The sequence below is a fragment of the Cyanistes caeruleus genome, chromosome 11, assembly GCF_971803275.1.
Source record: "Cyanistes caeruleus chromosome 11, bCyaCae1.hap1.1, whole genome shotgun sequence".
NCBI classification, from domain to species: Eukaryota; Metazoa; Chordata; class Aves; order Passeriformes; family Paridae; genus Cyanistes; species Cyanistes caeruleus.
Window position 1 is genome coordinate 18,711,465 of NC_141711.1, and position 17,637 is coordinate 18,729,101.

At 42.5% G+C, this 17,637-nt stretch overlaps 1 protein-coding gene across 20 annotated transcripts in view; it reads right to left on the minus strand.

The window, feature by feature from the left end:
• The window catches only part of ATP2B2 (ATPase plasma membrane Ca2+ transporting 2), a 393,957-nt gene that overhangs the window by 185,548 nt on the left and 190,772 nt on the right, over nucleotides 1–17,637 (minus strand). Inside the window, exon 1 of one of the 20 annotated variants that reach the window (XM_086846958.1) lies at nucleotides 3,123–3,312. The exons of the other annotated variants lie outside the window; for them this stretch is intronic. The gene's annotated coding sequence lies outside the window, so the exon portion shown is untranslated. Of the gene's footprint in view, nucleotides 1–3,122; nucleotides 3,313–17,637 lie in introns of those variants that run through there. 20 annotated transcript variants of the gene reach the window in all.

Below are 17,637 nucleotides of genomic sequence, written 5' to 3' on the forward strand. Positions count from 1 at the left end.
CGCACCATACATCATCACTGAAGTGATCCCTATTTAATTACTAAAGAAAGCACAAACACTTTTCAGTTGATTTTTGCAGTGTTAAATAGCTTACAAATTGTTGCACAGATGCTTTTCCTGGCATGCATCAGGTCCAACACCTGAGCAAAGTCATTCCTTCACCTCAGTTGAAACCTGGGCCCTCAGTGATCAGCAACTGCTAAGAAGTGACATTTTCCTTGATCCCCACAAAAACTGTGGCCATTCTTTGGGAGTTTCACATCTTCACTTAAAAACCCAAGCAATTACAGCTCCTTCACGTTCTGTTTTATGGTTCCAGCAGTTTTCTCGACCTTGAGAAAATTTGGCACTGTTATTCTAATTATGAGAAGTGGGAGTACATGAAATCTTTCCAGCAAAAGAGAAACTGAGCTGGCAGATGCATGAAATTCTATCCTGCAAAATGACAGAAGGGGAAGTAATGGGACACTAGACCTGTCACTTACCCAGGTAAGAGTCAGCTGCTGTAAATAAAAAACTACATTCTTTTAAGCTCATTCAGCTCTTGATAAATTGACACCAAGTATGGATATTGTTACAAAATAGAGCTGTGGTAACTCGAATTGTTTATTTACAAAACTGGTTGTCACTACAGCACAAAGACAAGCAGTGTGTGTGTGTTTGTGATATATTTAAAGCCCAAACCTCAGAAAGGAAAGTCTCCCATGTGTCCTGACACAGCATCATACATGAAAAATGCATGCACTTTCCTACTGAGCTCACACATTGGGTTACAGCCACACGGGAGGACTGGGGATTTAAATACCCCACTGGGCCTTTTCCATCTCCAGGACAACTGCCCTGGAACCCAACATGCACAAGTCCCAGATGCCATGAAGGCTACAGAGCCATCACTCCCTAAAGTTTGGAGAAAGGAGTTTATATTTTAATGATTTCCTTTTAAAGCCCTCAAGTTTATTAAGGTCTCTGTGCTAAATATATTAGAAAGCTTTCATTCCAATAAAAGACACCATTCCACAAGGTTTCCTCAAGCACAGGAAAGCTCAGTGAAATCCAGGCATTCCCATCCCAGGCATTCCCATTCCAGAGGGGCAGAAGTGAGCTATCAGTGATCTCCTCCACAGCAGAAACCTTTGGGGGTCCGTGCAATCACAGATGTCCTGGCCCACATCTAAAACCAGACTTCAATCCCTCCTGCATCTTTCTCTGTGTTGTACTTGGCTAACCCCTTACATAATCACAGGACTTCCTTATTTTATAGCACATATAAAATAGTCTGAGTTCAAGCACTGAGATAACAAAGTCGTCAAACAAATCTGAACGCTTCCGAAACCTACTTTTCTCTTTTGACAACTGCCTGAGAACAGAGAGTGCAGAGAGCTGTTCCTCCTTTAAATTTAGCCTCAGCCTCTGTGAAAATCCCTCCCAATGCTCCAGCATTTGCTGCCTGCTCTTTCCATTCAAGTGGAATGGGGCAATGAACCCGATTTTGCTGACCCCTTCCCACGGCCGTGAGATTGCAGAAGGGGAAAAGCCAACACTTGTCTGAAGAGAAAACCCAATATTTTCATATTTTTTCTTTACTTCTAAGGTTGCTGCACGTGTGCAGCAGCAGGACAGCTGCTGCAGCTCTGTTTGGCACATCTTTGTGTGCTGGGGAAGGAGCTGGTGCTGGTCCCGCTCGGGCCGGATGCGCTGCCCTCGGAGCCACGTGAGCTCTGGAGCTGCTCAGATGTCTGCCTGACATGGGATTGTTCTGAAATTAGAACATTGCCCCATTTTCAATAAAGCCTCCAAGATTCCAGGGTTGTCCCTGTTAGCAAGGGATGTCCTTGAAAACGAGGACAGCTGATAACCTTAAAGAAGGAGGGTAATTAGTCACAGCCCTGCAACCTTTTCTCCTAAAGAAACAGCGATAAAAGTAAACTCCTATTAGAATATCATTAAATGCATTATTATGCAATGCTGGTTACATAACCATGCTTTACCAACTCGGGGTATTTTCAGGCAGAATTCAGTTTCACAGACTTGCCCACACAGAAAGGTTTTTAAAAGTATGAATTGTCTCTCTGGAGGGGATGAAAAAAGCTCAGGTAAATTGATGAATGGCAGATTGGCTGCCAATATTTCACATCCAACTTGAACCCTTAAAATTTTTTTTTTAAAAAAAAAGTATTTTTAAGAATCCCTTTTCAGCTAATTCCTTCCAGAGAAGTGATAAAATCCATAGAAGCATTTGCAAATCCAAATATATCACCCTATCCAGACATTCAGTACCATTTGAATTTCAGCTAAAAATTCACTGTGAATCCATGCAAAAATCAAGGATAAGCAAAATTAGACTGCATTAAGCATGACAACTTGAAAAATGCTGCTGCATTTTATCAAAACTAATATCTACTTTCTTCTATCCCTGCTTTCAATAGCAAGCAGGAATAGGAATAGGAATCATGATGCATTCTATGTTTTACTAAAATATTTCATTTAATTTTACTCATTTAACAGCTTTAGTTAGTTCAGAAATGTTCTAACCTCCAAAAGAAATACCTGAATATTGTTCTTATTGGTGCCTAAGATCAAGTTAAATAAAATTCACAGCTATGATAAAGTCTAAAAAGCAAGAAAGGAATGAAACAGGAGTGCATGTGAAATTCTGACAAGGCAAAAAAACTGGTGCTGGATGGATTTTTAAAAGTTCAGGTTCAAAAAGAAAGCATGCACATTTCCAACATAGGAATCTACATGAAATATAAGCATTATTATTATTTAAAGTTCATTAGAAAGCTGCTTATTTTCTTTCCAAACATTTCCTCTCAACATCAGCCATTTACTGCTATCTATGAAATTCATCCCAAAACGCTGCATTCGTAATGGGCTACAGAGACAATTGTTAAAGAGAAAATAAACAGCTGATGAATATTTCAGGTACAACATCATCTCTAGGTAATAAATCCCACAAAAGCCCTCATAGTTACGCTTTTCTTTCACATGCACCATTCCAATGAATCATTTCTACTCCCATACTTCCCGAAAGTCCAACGCAGGGGACATTTTCAAAGCAATTATCATTTGCCTTCCGGCTGTGCAAACTAATAATGGACATTCTCCCCCCTCTCACAAACCCGCATTTTCCGTCTGGTGGCTCCCCACACGGCCTGGAACACGGAGGTGCCCGGGATGATGCTGCGGGCTGGAGCAGCGCTCAGAGCATCCCTGTGCCGTACCTGGGCCCGGGTACCGCCGAGCGCCTGAGCTGCGCCCCGCCTGCCCCGCTGCCCATGGGATGAACGAGGCGCTCCCCCGGCACTACCCCGGGGTGTGGCAGCAGGGACACACCTTTCCTGCTGCTCTCCACCCCCTCGGATCCCTGGATCCCTGTTGCCGGCTGGCTGCACAGCTCTGCGCAGCGGGGAGGCGGCACCGCCGGGAGGGCGATGCTCGCTTCCACCCACAGATCCTCAACAGCAAAATCACATCTCCAGGTCTCCCAGGCGGGGCGATTCCGCTGCTCCCGGCGGAGCCAGACAGCGAGGAAGGCGGGTTCCCTGGCGGTTCTGGGCTCCTAAATGGCCAGGGCTCCGTGCCCATGCCAGAAAGGGCAGGCAGGGCTGGGTGCGCACCCCCGGCTGGGCTGGGACAGCTCCTGACACCCCAAACCAGCGCTCCACGGGCACGAGCAAATCCAGAGCTAGAAGCACTCCAAACAGAAATAAGGACGTTCAAAACCACTCTTAGGGAAAGGCAGGAAACCCCTGGAGTTCCAGCCATCACCTGTTACCTTTATATTTATTTATTGAAGTATAAACCCAGTAGCAAAGAAAGCCCTGACACCAAACCCAGAGCGCCCGGCTCGCTATGGGGCATGGGAATATTTGGGAAAACGAGAGGTAAAGGATTAAATGGGACCCAGCAGAGGATGAAACTGAATCCCAGCCTCGCTCACTGAGCCCTCGAGCACTGAAACATCCCAAAAGAGGGGAGGCAGCAAAGGCACTGCTCCAGTTTTCAGCTTCTCTGCCCAGGTTTGGAGCCCAGGTGTAAGCCTGGCCCTCTGTTCCTGTACAGCTTGCCCAAATTGAACTCTAACAAGTTTGTTTTTGAAATCAACACAAATATATTGAACTACTATTTTGAGTTTTAGAGGAAATAAGAGAGGAAAGGAAAAGAGAGTTCCTACTAGCTCAAGTTTTTTAAAAATGAGTTTTGTCCACACAAAAAGTAAGTGGGACGAGTGAGACAATCCGCTTTACAAAACAAACCAATATATTTTATGGAAGAGAAATATACACAAAGTAGTCTATTATTATTATTATTATTATTATTATTATTATTATTATTATTACTACTACTACTACTACTACTATTACTACGATTACTATTACTATTTCTATTATTATTATTATTACTATTACTATTATTAACCTCAGGCACTTTCTCACAGGTAAACATTTTCTTCCATCAGTAAAAGACAGAATTAGAAAAAGAAATTAATGATAAAATATCCAAATGTAAGAAAGTTCAGTGCTGCTTTTTTAACTATTGTCTCATTCTCTCGGGAAATATTATTTTTTAGTGGTGGAAATTATGTTCATCACTGACACATTATGGAATTTAACTTCTGATTCTTTTAAATTACAGACCTTTGTATCTGTAAAGAGTAACGTTTTCTCCTTTAAAAGTATAAGGACTTTTAATAGAGTCTAGAAGAATTATACTGTGGTATTTAAAAATAAGCACTGTCAGACTTACCTGAGAAAATCAAATTCTGTGGGTTAATGCACATTTGACTGGACATAATTTTAAAAGGGTATTTCAATGTACAGACCCTCCAGGTGAAGAAACCAACAGTCCCAGATCTTTAAATTTTGGGACTGTAAAAAGAGACTCCAAAAACACTCAAGATGGTTTCACCCAACTATTAAAATAAGTGGTTAAAACCTAGGTAATTAAGAAATTTAAAAATATTGCAGGAACAAAATATGCCACTAAGCTGTTAGAAAAGTACATTTGTGGCATGAAAATGTCTCAAGATAAAACCAAATTATACCCTAAAAGGAAACCTCCTGTGCAACCTCTACAAAATCTTTTTCTTAAGCACTGAGAAGCAATTGCTGTTGGTGAGAGGACTCAGTTCTTAAGTAGAAGTGATAAAGATGATAAAGATCTATTTGTTATGTATTTAAAAATAATTTTTATTCGTATTCCAGGTCTAAGCAAGAGTCTGAGAAAGAAAGCACAGGAACTGTGCTGAGCTGCTGGGTTTCAGATTGCTGTAAATCCCAAATGCTGGAACCACTCTGCCTCTGCTAGGGCAGAATTAAACACCTTCAGCTCATTTCTCCCTGGTGTCCTGCAGGTATTTTACACCGATCTGTCCTGAAATAAACTCACAGTTCCATCTGAGGGCTTCCTGCACTGCAGCCCAGGCTCTGACACGCCACATGAAGATCCCAGGAAGCTGCCAGGGCTGCCCAGCCCCGCTCAGCTCCCTCCCTGCCCACCCCACCGAGGAGCAGCTCTGATTTATGAAGGCTTTGCACACATTGTGCAGCGGGCAAGAAGTGCCCGAGCAGTGCCTGGCACAGCTCTGCAGAGCCTCAGTGGCAGCGTGACCTGCAGGAACACACCTGGCACGGCCAAAAATTCCACCCTGTCCCTACCTGGGAATAATGAGTGCCTGGAGCTGGCACGGGGAGGGGCTGCTCTCACACAGGCAGAAGGTAAAAATCACTTCAAAGCAGGTTCTGCTCCAGCATTGACACAAATAAACACTTTTTGTGCCATTCCTGTTTTCCACAGGGTAAATGTTCATGAGCCACCATTCCCAAGCTGAGCGGAGCAGGCTCGATTTAAAAATTAAAGGAATTTATTTCCCTTACCTTCGTGATACTTTCCATTCTGAATAACTCTGAAGTTGTTTTATCTAAATTTACAGAGGGAAAAAAACCAAGCTGATTGGTGTGGGGAGTGTTTAAAAATTACAGAAACCAAAGGGAAAAAGTTTGGTTCACAGCATGGGAAAAGGACATCCAAGACTAGTCCAAGATATTGCTTTGGAAAAGTCACTTTTGCCACTGCTCTAAAATTTGCATGAAGCTCAGGGTAGCTGAATGTTATCTTCATCGATACCTATATATAATATTTATTATATTGTATAATTTTCTTCTTTAGGCAGATATATACACATTTTCCTGTACATAAATGTAACTTTTTGACCTAGATAACTCTGCAAACAGATAAAATATTGCTTCTTAATCGGGTAATTTTTAGGAAATCTTTTAACAGTAAAACCAGATTTTAATTTTTTACAGAGTTATATGTAAGAGATGATAAAAGAAATCTGTATCAAATCATTTTATCAAGGCACAGGCACAAGGCTAAAGGAGAGAGTGGAATTTCAAGGAATGAGTAAGGAGGACTGGAGATGATGGAATTTATGTGTGAGGCTGAAGAACAAACTAGGTAACAATATTGGGAAACAATGAAATGGAAGAGGGTACTAGAAAAACTAGGCCTGCTTTTACCTGTTTTTCCATAAATTTAACAATGTCATTTCAAATTCAGGAATACAACAGCTCATTTAAAATAAACTACTATTTTTAAACAAAAACCGTCTACCAAAAGTCTGAAATTTAAAAAAAAAAAAAAAAACAAAACAAAAAGTGGGCTTGATCCAATCAACACAATCGTATCCATTACAGTTTCAGGGGTGACCTTTGCATCTCTGGAGCAATTCTGATTGCACCCATTCTATGGAAGCAGGGCTGCAAAAGGTGTAAGAGACGCGAATTCTGACAAAAGGTGTAAAAACTCTGAATTCTGACCACAGCTCTGAGCTGGGGACCCCATGTGCTGCTCAGAACTCTCACCCCCCAGTCACCCAGTGCCTGCTGGACCCCAGCATTCCACCAGCTCCCCTGGACCATCAGCTCCAAAATCCACGTGTGGAAACTCAGCCTCACCTCAGAAAGGTAAAAGCAGCCCCAAGTGCAGAGATTTTTGTGCTGCTGCAGCAGTTCCAGCCATCCCACAGCACGTTTCAGACACACAGGGGGGAACTGAGCACTAATATTTTATGAGGGTGTCACGTTACTCTCCCCAAAGGGAATTAAGGAGTGCAAGGCAGCCCTGGTGCCTCCAGACTTTGGAGACAATTGCACAAACCCGTCCCAGAGCCCTGACCATGGCTGTGATACAAACTCATGTACAAATACAGATGTTAGAACCCCACATTTTTATGCAGGTTGAATATATTTCACATGATGAATGACAGCTCCAAAGCCCCGTGGCAGGGGGTGGCAGTGGATGAGCTTTAAGGTCCCTTCCAAACCAAACCATTCTGGGATGTGTTACAGGAGCACAGGGGAGAAGGGTTTTGTTTTGCCATAACCTGAGGTGAATAAGCAAAACAAAACAATTTTGCTCCACTGACTTCTAAAGATGTATCAACCCAAAATTTGACCCAGCACTCTCCTGTTACATTTTATCAATCTGCACACATTCCTGTTATCTGTGCTCCTGTCCAATGTGCCACTGTTTGGTTTGTGTCCCATCAAATGTGTCCTCAAGTAATGTTATTAACATAAATTCATCCAAATGCATCTGTCATGACAAACATTTCTGCAATATAAAAACAAAGTTCTTGATTAAGAGGAAAGTTTTAAAAGTAAGTGTCTTCTATTTTCTAAGGCTCTGGAAAAGTTATTGGCTTTTCTTCAGAAGAACCAGTCTTTTAAAGCACTTCATCCCCTTTTAAAGGAAGGTAGAACAGCAGAAGCCCAAGCTGCAAAACCCCTTTCAACCTCAGTAAAATTATCATTTAATCCCATGCTGTGTTACATCTCCTACAGCAAGAGAACAGGATTTAAAGATTGCATTTGTGCACTTTTGGGAGTGTTCTCACAGTCCCAATCCATCCCCCACCATGCTTTTTCCATAATTATGAAAATATACAAACTATAATAAGCATGTCCCAAATGTTTGACCAAAACACAAACATCGCTTTAAAAATATCCTCATCCCCTTTCAGAAGGACGACTAATCCCAGATAACAAACCTTTCCCAGACAGAATTCAGTGGCAATTTCCCATAATCTTCATGTTAAAGCTGCCATGCTCTGATCCCAGCTGTAGATCCAGCACCACATGCACAGGTTGGACAATGCTCTGAGGCACAGCGTGGGATTATTGGGATGTCCTGGACTCAGTGATCCCTGTGGGTCCCTTCCAGTGCAGGATATTCCATTTCCATATGGATTCCTATAAGGATTTGTGCCGCAGGAAATGCAGAGTGAGGCTCCGTTCCCGTTATCCAAACGCGAGCGCGGCTCAGGAGGGCTGAGCACGGAATAACCAGAGCCACCCCAACACCTGACAGCAAACACCCTGTGCCAGAGCAGCACGGATCAGGGAGGATTCTGCATTTCCAGAGCAGCTGCAGCTCCTGGGAGCTCTCAGCTTCCTCTTGGAGCTCTCCCAGGCACAGCAGCCACGCGGCTCCCAAAGCCCACCAGCTCAGGAGCACGGAGTGGCAACCAAACATCTCCCACAAAACCTCAAGACCCTGCATCCTTTGACACCTGCTCTGCTTTGGGGATGAAGGGCCAGTTCCATGATATGACAGAAATCCTGCTCTTTTTAATAAAATTTAAAAAAAACCACACACACACAGACAATGCAAAAGGTAAGGCTAATTTTTAATGAATCATTCAGCAAAAGAGAATTTTCAGCTGGTTCTAGCATTGGTAATCACAGCCCTTAACACATGTCATTTGTAGGAAAGTGTTTCCCAGTTATCTGAGTGGTCCAGTGGTTCAGTTTAAATTATAAATAAAATATTGATATTTAATTGCCCAGGAAGAAAAAGGTTGCTCAGCCTTTGGCAAGGGCAGCACAGCCCCAGCTCTCACCAGTCTCTGCATGGAAGTTTTGTCCTCAGTTACCAGATCAGGTAAAACCAACATCTGAGTGTCCCTATTGAGGAGCTTTATATTTTAGAGATTGAGGGTGACTGCCAGTTAATAAATCATTGTGCTTCTCTGAAAGTCACTAAAATCATTAAATAAAAGTCACCCCAATAAAAACGTCTCTCTTTTTTTTTCCCTCAGAGCACCAAGAGCTACAGAGATCCCAAAGACCACTCTGCCTTCACAGACTGCTTCGCTGAATTCCTGGAGAAGGAATAAGAGCCTCTTGCATAACCCCCAGCAGGGCAAAGCACTTTCTAAAATGAAATGGAACCTGCAGAATCCTCCTTCCAGACCACTAAAACACACACACACACACAAAGCTTTTTCTGAAGCTAATGCAGGAACACAAAGGAACAGACAATTTGCCCTTACCCCAAACCTCTCAGGTCACAAAAGCACACAGTGATACAGGCACTGCTTCCTAAACTGCTGAACATTTCACATGGACAAACAGGCATCCAGGCACTGCTTCATCCCTGTGCCACAAATGCTGAAATCCCAGAACATTGCTCCAGAGCCACTTTGCAAACGATTCCTTGTAAACAAGAAGTGAGCTGAGAAGGAGGGAATGGATTGGGGGATGATATCGTGCCCCAGTGACACATTAATGCAAAGCAGGGGGAGGAGAGATGGGTTTTTCATTCCTTGCCAGTCTCTAATCTTGCATCCAACCATTCAGCTGGAAGATGGGAGCCACTCAGCAGCTTGAAAATTGGAATTTTATTGGTCCAGAAGAACAGAAGGCGTAAATATTAATATATATATATATAAATACAGAATTAAAACATTAGTCCTCCTAAAGATGGAACAGTGCAAAGAAAAGTCACTGCCCATTTCAGACTGACTCTGTCTGAAGATGAAAAACCACTGTAAAACCCCCCCAATCCCTTCTGGCAGCAATTCCCACCCCGCTGGGGCTCAGGAACAAGCAGGGTGTGTAATAAGATTTCAGTAGCTGCATTCTGAACAAATGAGTTCATTTTCACTTCACCAGGTGGAATTCAGAAATGCTCAAGACAACCATTTGTTGTTGAGATTTGAGATTAATGTGAAACCAATCATTCCATATTAAAAATTCAATATGTTAATAATAACAGTAATACAGTTTATTTTGTTTCTATTCATCCACCCCAGATTAAATTTAATCTGTTTGTATTGGTTGCCTGGGCATCTGAGCAAAAAAAAAAAAATAAATCCAGAATTAGGAAATAAAATGCTGACCACTGTGATTTTAAAATAATCTTGAAAATCTCAAAATAATCTGTTTCCAGTAGAAAGAGAAAAATGTTGATACTTACAAAGCATTAAAACATTACAAAAATCCAAGCTAGCAATCATCAAAAATTGCCTTCACTTTTCACCCAGCATTTTATACTTTTGTGAAAATGATTTTTAGAACAGCTTAAGACATCAGAAAAATGAAGTTCTACATTTAGTTTGGACAATGGAAAGTCATATTGAAAAGTAGAAGCTTCAACATTACCAAGAATGCTCAGACATAAAACATCTGTAAATATCTTTATAAATAAAGTACTATGGGTGACTTTGATAAGGAAAACTGCTGCAAGCATCGGTGAACTCTACTAATGTTTTTTTCTATTGACTCTTATGCACAAAAAAAGGACAAAAATAAGGAAAGGTGCTACAGAACAAGAAAATCTATTTCTAAATATATTTTTTCTGTTTGAATCATAGTCTCAAAGTGAGAAGCAGTTCAGGCTCATTCATCCTGGTCTGTGTCACTTCCACAGAGACAAAACGACCAAAGTTCTCTTAGGATGGCCCCAAAGAACCCTCTGCGCAATTCCAAGGATCAGGATGGATTTTGCTTCATTGAAAGAGCATTTTAGAACAAAGAAACAGGTTTAAAATGTGCTGAAATCTCCTATGGTTACCCCAGGATAGAAAAACTTAACTTTTCAAACTCTTGGGTGTGTCAGGGCAAAAATAATCTTCAATAAAACAACACCAAAAAAAAAAATCCCAACACGTGACTTGAGATTTGGTTATGCTGGTCATGGGACAAATTTCTGGGTCTGCTCAGAGGATTCTCGATTTCTTACTTGGGCTCTGTAATTTCTAAATCAGGACCAGCAATTTGCTCCTGATTTAGAAGAAAAACACACCCAAAGTGTTGCACCCTCAGTAAAGTGGGAACGTTCACGCCCCAGCTTTCGCAGCAGAGCTGAAATTCAAACAGTTCACTCCTTACTGACACGTGCCAATATCACAGGAGCTTTTTCCAACACCAAACTTGTGCCTATGCTGCTCAAAAAACAAGAAAATTGTCGTATTTGACCCTTCTTATTCTACACTGCCAGGAAGAAAAGAGACAGCAAAGGTGAAACTGTCACTTCCCACTGTAGAACGAAAAATCACGGATTTGACCATCTGGAAGTTCTGGCTGAAGAAAACTTTGGGTGCTCTTGAGGTGCCATGTTATAGCACAGCTGCATTTTTCAGGAAAATAAAAGTGTTCTTTGAAAAACTGGTAGTGTGACAAATTATCCAAAGAAAGATTAAATAGCAAAGTCACCATTTGTACCCCTTTGACCACACCCGTGGGAAACATGGAAATTCTGGGTTCAAGTAACTATTTACTCCCATTTGGGTTTTGGTTAGACTCTGTCAGGAACTGTGAAAACACTGCCTTTGCAGTCAGAAAAACTACACTTTGCTGGGGGTAAATTACATAACATCCTGAACTTCACAAATTGTTTCCATTGCAAACTTAAAACCAGTGAAGATGCTCGCTGGAATTTTTGGCAAGAGAACTTGAAAGGAGTTGTTCCAGAGGCTGACTTCAAGTTCTTTTTTTCCAGTTTTAAAAATGACTTTTTAATATGGGTCTAATCAGACATAAGAAATTCAGATCCCCAAGTCAGCCTCTTTGGGAAAAGAGCAGATTCACTTTCCCAGACCACTTTGATTCCAAAGTTGTGGGGGAGTATGGGCCTGCTTGGCTTGGGGTTTCTTCAGAACTGGCACAAGATCCTCCTTAAACAACAAAATAGTTGTAAAAGGAATTCCAGTGGCCCATTTAAAATGTAGAAATGTTGACAGCCAGCTACTCCAGAGTTACAGCAGGAAAAATATTCCTGTGGTCTTTATTGCGTCCCTCAGCAGTATTATGAACAGGTTACAGCATTGTAACCACATGGCCACTTAGCTTTTAGAAATAGGATAATAATTCAGATTACAAAATCAATTTATTCCCTGAAAACCGATGAGAAACAAGGTGACAATATTTATTTGATGAATAGACAGCCCAGGAAGTGGAATTCTCTTGGAATTCTCCTGCATTTTCATCTAAGTCACTGTTGGTCCTTACCTTGAGAGCACAGACCTTCAGAGCTCCTCTTCTCGCCACACTGGGATGATCCAAATTTAATTTCCCAAAATTACTATTCCTGAATAAAAGCAATGATCTGAATTTGCTTCAGAATAAAAATGCTGGGTTCACCCTAAGCTCCAAGATTTTTGAGAACAGTTATTTCCATCGAAATTTGTTCTCGGCATTAACTGAAATCATTTTGCATTTATTTGATCTGGTTTAAAATATTTCTCTGGTATTTCTCTTTCCTGGATCTTCTTGATGAACAATGAAGATCTTCTTGATGAACAATGAAGATCTTCTTGATCAGAAGACTCTTCTGATCAGTACGTCCTCACATCGAGGATCTCACTGCAGAAACACCAGTCTGGGTCTTGGATGTTGTTGAAGTAGGACAAACATGATGGGTTTTATCTCTTTTTAAACTCTGTAGGTGCCAGGCCAGTTCTGTTTCTCTTTTCCAGAGCTCAGCTGGCCTTTCTCAGAGAGAGACTGCTGCCCATCACATTCTGGCTGCAGGAATTGAAATTCCCCTGTCTGCTCTGGAAGGACATGGTGCAAAGGCTGAAGCACGAAGTTGTCCCTGCTGTTCAGAAGTGTCCCTGTCACACACAGGGTGACAGGGGAGGTCCCTGCTGTGGCACAGGGCTGGATGTCCTGGTCACCTGCTCCTCACACCTCTGCCCCTTCTGCCGTGGCACCTTCCAGCTAACCCGACCCACATCTCCAGAGCCTTGGGGAGCAGGAGGCTTCTGGGGATGGTGCAACCCCTCCTCCTCCTCCTCCTCCTCCTCCTCCTCCTCCTCCTCCTCCTCCTCCTCCTCCTCCTCCGGAGCAGCTCTTGGAGTGAGTCAGGATGAGCTGACAGATTTTCAGGTGTCACCTGGGGCCTGTCCCTGCCTGCAGTGTGACCCTGGGGGCACCGAGGAGCTGGAATCAGCTATTTAAAGCTCACTGCAATATCAATGGCAAGCTCAAAGGAACTGCCAAGTCCACTTAATCCCCAGTGCTCAGAACATACCTCCCAAACCCAGGGCCTGTTTATCTCCATCCTACTTAAGCCAAGCTGGCTAGTTTTGTCTTCTCCTCAGAGGAATCTTTGCAGTTACTGCTCAGTTAACTCGAAAACTGTTCACCAGCACAGCACCTCTTCATTTTCCCCTCCTTACACACCATTATCGGTCCCTTCCCACATCAGAAGGAATTCCCAATAAACACTGCTGTAATCTGTTTACTACATCCTGTTTATCCAGTTTAGGCTGTACTAAGCATCCCTAGCAGCTTAGACCTGCTTTATGTAATAGGGCTGGGGCATGCAGACAGACCCAGAGCTGCTCCTCCACAGCCCACATCCCTTTTCAGCTTTGTTTTAAGAAATTGATTTAAAAATTCCTTCCAGGTGTTCACCACTGAGTGAGTTCTTGCAGGAAGAAATATAAAACATAGATTTTGTATCTATTTCTGTAACTTAAGCCCAGCATTGAGCTTTGATGCTCCTTTGAAAGGGCCTTGCTAATATGAAAATGAAGGCACAATAATAGATCTTCTCTCTGGCTGAAAAAGCCATTCAGGCACCGTTGTTTATTTTTGCAGGGAAATTGTAGCCACAGACACTTCAAGGAGTTGCAGCCACTACTCAGGTGGATTTACTGAAAGAACAAGCAAACAGACTCACTACACTTCCCTCTCACGGTGTTTGGGTACTTTGCAACATCCACATGGGGCTCACTGATGGGTGAAAAACCACCCTGATCTCTGCACTCCCCTGCACTGCACTGCGGCTGGATCCATTTCTTAAATTCAAGGTGTTTGGGGTTTTTTTCCTGTCAATAATACTGCTACACATCAAAGCAGTAGCTTGCTCTGAGTCCAGGAAGGCCCAGCTGTGACCTTTCAGTATAAAAACATGGTTTAAGAGAGAGTGATCTTTTACCAAGTCCTGTAGCAACAGGACAAGGGGCAATGGTTTTAAACTGAAAGAGGGAATGTTTTGTTGAATATTGGGAAGGAATTGTTCCCTGTGAGGAAGGTGAGGCCCTGGCACAGGGTGCCCAGAGAAGCTGTGGATGCCCCTGGAAGTGCCCAAGGTCAGGTTGGACGGGGCTTGGAGCATCCTGGGACAGTGGAAGGTGTCCCTGCCATGGCAGGGGGTGGAATAGGATGATCTTTAAAGTCCCTCCCAATCCAAAACATTCTGGGATTCATCTCCTGTATGAACTCTGTGACGATATTTCCATTCAGAGAAGAGGGGGAAAAAAAAACCAAAAAAGCTGATCAAACCAACCAAATAAAATTAAAATGTATTCTGAAAAAACTGAAGTTGAAATCATGGCTAAACCCAGACTATTACAGTTAGAAGCCAAAAGAAGTAAAGCACAAGTGTTACACCACCTACTTAAACCTAGCATTGTATGTCCACAGGTGCAGAAAAGTAACCACAGTGCAAAGTTATGCCATGGCTGCTTCTCCTCCAGCAGGAAAACCTCACTTGAGAAATCATTTAAGAAGAGAACCGAAATCCCTCAGGAGAAAACAGATCTGAAGACTGAAACCTGTACCAACCCTCATAAATTACACCAGTCTTTGCAAAAACATTCCACCAATAAGCCTGCAAAGGCAGCAGAGAGTGTTTAGGAGGGAAAGGTCAGCAAATCCAAATCCAATCATGGTGATCTGGCAAACAATTCTGTTGCTGAATGCTTTAAAAATATTGGTCTCTGAACAGCTGAGATCCAACAGCTTTGGATGGGCAGACAGGTCACAGCTTTATTTTTTTTTCACTATCTCTCCTGCTGCCACTTTGACCTTTGTTTGCAATCAGAAAAGGACAGAATTTAAACCCAGTCTGGTGGCAGCCAAATAAAACCTCTTTAGCCCCCTTCTCTACCTAAAATCTGCATGGAGATCACTGTGTATTTTTAGTCTCTTTAATAAAATATCGACAACAGATCCTAAAAGTTTTAAATTTTAATTTCATTACCACCGGGCAATCTGGGCTGAAATTTGGAAGTACCAATGTCTGATTTGAGGCAGAAGCTCAGAAAAGAAGTTGGGAAGGGAATTTAGCCAACTACACAGAAAAATAATACATTGTCTTGTCAGGAGTTAGCTGAAACCTTTCAAACACACACCACAAAATGGAACCGTGGAGAAAGGGCACAAATGGAAGAACATTCCCAAGAAAATCAATAGGCAGGAGCAGGACATCCATTTCCCAGCCTGTGCAAGACATCAGAAAGAGCCTATTTCCCTCCAGCCAGGTTTCTCACACAAAATTGTGAGGTTTTCAAAGACTCCTCCCCTGTCTTTCCCCCTCAGCTGCACAAAAATCTGACTGGCAGCACCACAAAGATTCGGGATCAATCCAGGCCAAAAGCAAAGCTCAGGAGTCAGGGATAGGAGCCCACAAACGAGAATGGGGTTTGTTCTTAGGACAAGGTCTCTAAAGAGAAAAATTTGGTAAACCCTGAAGCAAACATGGGATAATTTGATGTTTTCATCACAGCTGCTGTGAGGAACCAGGGGATGAGGCAGCAAGGTGGAGAGGGAGCAGCTGTGTCTGCAGTGCTGATCTCCACAGGAATCCCTGCAATCCATATCTTGGGGGGTGTCATTTAGACTCCTCCAGCCCATCCATCTTCTGCACTCCTAATGCTGCAGTCCAGCACCCATTTCTGCTCTGAATGACCTGATGAGCAGTTTTCAGTGAATTCTGCACAGAAGTCCAGGATCCCTGCTCAGAAGAGGCTGCAGGAGCTGAGCTGCCAGGGTTTGCCCATCCCTTGGGGTGTGCAGTGTCCCTGGGATTGCTGCACTGCAGGTGGGACACACTGGGTGCACACAGCGAGTTCCAGAGGAGAGGGATGTGCTGGCACAAGGATGGGCAATTTTCCTGCTAAACAGAGCTGCAGCCTCCCATTTACACAGTCAGGGAAGATGCTAAATGCACAGAAAATCAGCCTTCAGTTCAAACCACGCTGCCCATGGCTGCTCTCCCCCTGACCTTACAATGAGCACAGCAGCACCAGGCTGGTCCAAAGGCAAGGTACCCATGGCAAGTCTTTCCATGAGCGATTTTGTGAGTTACCAGCCCCTAAAGGCCTATTTTCAGTGCTGTGGCACTCCATCTATTCAGCAAAAGTATTTTGAAAGGCAAATACCCCACAGCAGAAAGGTGTGTGAAGAGTTTTACAGTTCTATACCAATGCAGCTACTCCTGCAGATCATTTACCCCCCAAAACAATTCCCTCAAATTATCACTCTTAACAAGCTTAATTACCAACCTTATTATTCCTAAGGCTTTCCTTTCCCACCTGCAGACAGGATATTTTTCAGCATGTGACTTAAAAGAGAGAGTTTATGCCTACTGGACTGGTCTTCCAGTTGGACCAACACTGAAGTTATAATTTATCGCTCAAATCTGAGAAAAACATTTCAAACCTTTAGATCAGGCAGAGGAGAAGAGGACTACACCTCACTCACAGTTTATTACTGGTGTTTTTGCTATTTTAGACAGAGAAAAGTACATTTTTCTGTAGTTGTTCAGCAGTGAGCTCTCCACAGGTGCACAGGAAGAGGATAAAACACTCCTGCGACTACACTGAGACTTAATTCAAACATTTCAGTGGCAGCTGCACCCTGACTTCAGAGCTCAGCTTCCACTGAGTGAGAGATCCCTACAGGCAAAACCTTAAAAAGGTTATTGTTGGCAGAAAACATCATATAAGGATTGTCTTAAATATTAATTAAGGCTCTCTAAACACAAAATCTTTTGATTTTTCCATGCTATTGCTTTACAAGCTCACCCTTGGCTTGCTGTAAGCACAGGTCTGAGCAGAACTGCACCGTGCTCAATACAGCAATTCTTTATTTCCTCTCAGTTATTCAAACCAAGCCCATTCATTGAAGTGACTCCCAGTTGGATCTCCCCTGTATATCAATAAATACACAGAGTAAATTCAGTACAAAATAGAAGGTGCAGGAGAATATTGCAGTCAGTTACTTCTCTGAATGCTCAAGGTTAATGAAATCAAGCAGACATTTGCAGAAATCATATCATTCAGGGGCTTTAGGAACTCATTACTCACAGCTGTAATCCATTTTCCTAATCCAGTGATTGGTATTGAGCAATAAAACATTTTGGTCATCTGCTGCAAAAATGTTTCATAAGTGATTATTTTATTCACTGATACTGTAACAACTGAAGTAATGCACAGTTAAATTAAATTATTTGGGGCCTAGCATAACTAGCATCGTTTGGGATGTTTCATTTTTAACCAGCACACTCTGATATCCATGGAATGAAGATGGATCTGAAAGCACTGTGCACTTCTGC